The sequence below is a fragment of the Mandrillus leucophaeus genome, unplaced genomic scaffold, assembly GCF_000951045.1.
Source record: "Mandrillus leucophaeus isolate KB7577 unplaced genomic scaffold, Mleu.le_1.0 Scaffold14, whole genome shotgun sequence".
In the NCBI taxonomy this organism is placed as follows: Eukaryota; Metazoa; Chordata; class Mammalia; order Primates; family Cercopithecidae; genus Mandrillus; species Mandrillus leucophaeus.
This window is the reverse complement of record NW_012101365.1, coordinates 784963-787913: the sequence shown is the minus strand read 5'-3', so window position 1 is coordinate 787913 and position 2951 is coordinate 784963. Positions and strand designations below refer to the sequence as shown.

Below are 2951 nucleotides of genomic sequence, written 5' to 3'. Positions count from 1 at the left end.
ACTACTGTAGTTCTGATTCAACAAATTTGTTGAATAGATTCAACAAATACGAATACAAATAAATCACCATCAATTTTTCTAAGAATTTATACTTCGGTGGAGGAATTAGTTTATGAATCTGGCATCTCTTTTACTGCAAGGTTCTGAACAGGCTAGGATCAAGTGACAAAGACATTCAGATCGGAGGTGGGGATGGGGTACATAGTATAGAATAACAGTTTTCAGAGAATTTAAGGGAAATGTAAATGTCTTACTATATAATTAAGTATAAAATTATATATAATTGCACTGGATATGATTTTTTTTTAGTGGAAAGTGTCAGTAATAGAGTAAAATATGCAATACCTTGTATCTGGGTAGAGCTTTAATATTTTTAGTGTCTTGTTATATATTGCATAATTTTATAGTAATGTATAATTGTGAACTTTTTGTTTTTAGAACATCATAGGATCAAGTCCTGTTGCAGATTTCTCTGCTATTAAGGAACTAGATACTCTTAACAATGAAATAGTTGACCTACAGAGGTATGTAAAGCAAAATTACAGCCTACTCATACACACACACACACAGACACACACAGACACACACACACAAAGTACATACATGTATATATGTATACAACCTCTTCCCCACACACACCTTTCTGTTTCTAATGTATATTTTGATAAATGCTACCTTATTTGGTTAAGTACCACAGTTCTGTTTGAACGGAGTCAGGGTACTTCATCATATATGAGGCAGCCTTTAATTGCAGGATACACTATATACTTACGTACCACTGAAAAGTCACTGCCAAATAAACAATGACATGCCATTAACTATAAGGTACTGTTTGATTTCATTTAGAGAAAAATGTGAAAAAATGTATATCCTAGAATGACTGAAAAATAGTTTTTCTCCAACCTTAGATATTTGAATAATATATTAGAAAAACATTATCATTTAATACATTTAATAGCTGGAATGTTAAATTCAGACACCATGCCAAGAGCTTTCATAATTGTTACTTGACCCTCACACAAACCTTGTAATTTGAAATAGGTGGTGGTGTTTCTGTTTTACAGGTAAGAAACTTAAGATGCTTAGATTATTTTGCCCAAAATGATACAAGCTTGTCAGCTGTAGAGCTAATACCTGATCCCAGGACTACTTTATTCTAAGTTGAATCTTCTTTCTTATACATAGGTACTATGTAGGACAGACTCAAATACAATTAGATTTGAATCTGAGTATAGCAGATAGTATTGGTACTTCCTTAATTTCTGTGTTCCCTGGAAACTTTGTAGTAATACTGATTGTAAAAATGACTATAAAATTACTTTTTAAAAATAAGACAGTTTTTCTGTCTACAGGGCACTGTATCTAAATATTCACACCAATCTTTTTCTTTTTTTAACCCTCACAACACTTTGAAGCAGATAATGGCTGATATACTTCATTTTACTGACAATATTGAGACATAAGGAGATTAAATGAGTTAACTGCCTTATATGGCAAGAATTTGGCAATGATCTTAACCTTATCTGTGAGACTATATTGAGATTTCTGTAGAAAAACTGGTTGTTAGAATTTTTCAGTTGTAAGAAAGAACTAAACCCAAACTAACTTAAGAGTGAAATTTATTGACATGTGAAACTGAAACCTTTCAAAGGTAGGGTTGGCTTAAAGCATTCCTTGATATTGAGGCTCAGATGATATAATCAGTTCTCTTACTCTCCATTTCTTGTTTCCATTTCCGCTGGGTTAATTCCATTCTCAGATAGACTTTCTCCCTATTTTGGCAAGAGGGCTATAGTACATCTAGCTACATGTACTTATAATTTCAAGTTTGGTGAAGAGCGCCTCTCTTCTGGCATTTCCTGGAAAAGACCTGAAATTCAGTCTAATTGGATTGGCTTATTGGCCTTTTCCTATGACATAAAACTTCTAATATGGAAATCCGACCAGGACAAAAAACCCTTCATGGTGATTGTATAGTTTAATTTTGTCCTTACTAATGGGAAAAAAAAAAATCAAATCCAGAGTTACACATCACGTTAAGAGACAGTACTGGTATCAAAACCAGGTTGTATAAGTTCAGCATTCTTTCTGTTGTACAATTCTGCCACTCATTAGGATTTTTAAGTTTTTGACTTTGGTTCAAAATAGAAGTAGTAAACACTTAATTACTGAATCTATAATGGTGTTTAGACTTCTCATTTTCATGTGGTCCATAAACATTTTTGCTTCCCTATATATGTTATATACATGTTATAGTAGGTACATTTGAAAATACTTATCTTCTGAGCCTCTTAAGCCTATGAAAATGGATACATACACCAATGTTCTAGGACTTGCTTGATTTGACTTCGAGTGTACTTGTTTAATGTATAAAATATTTCTATAATGAATTTTAATGGGAATTAGAGCATCATAGATAAAATGCTCTTACTGTTGAAAACATTATTTGTTACACTTTGGTCAACTAATCTTTCAATAACTTTTAGTAACTATAATGTTAAGTTGTACCAGTGGCAGTCTTATATAGTAAATGACAGCTGGCAACATGAAAATAACGTACCTAATATTTTGTGACTGTCTTATTATGAAAATCAGAGGATTTCAAAACCTTGCTAGTTTTTAGGGTATAGTCACATTTTATAAATGTGTGATGTATTTATACATGATTTGATGTTTGTGAAAATATTTTTGCTAGACTTATTTTAGGTGAGCTCTACAGTGTAGGCAACTTACATAATCTGTCAACTCCATTAGTGTCATAGTCAGACTCATCCCCATGCTAAAATTATAGTTGTTAAAATATGCTTTTGTAAGTAGTTGTATTAGGTCATTATCACCAAATCTTCAAGGTATTACATTATAAAAACCTTGGTTTTTATTCTTGTGAATGACTGTTTTTTCCGTGCCAAGTTAAAATTCTTCAGCCTTTAATTTTTTTTTTTTTTTTTTTT

General features: G+C 31.8%; 1 protein-coding gene across 1 annotated transcript in view; it reads left to right on the top strand.

Annotated features, from left to right (window-relative positions):
* EPS15 (epidermal growth factor receptor pathway substrate 15) overlaps nt 1–2951 on the top strand; it is a 125428-nt gene that overhangs the window by 16454 nt on the left and 106023 nt on the right. The gene's annotated exons all lie outside the window — the stretch shown is intronic.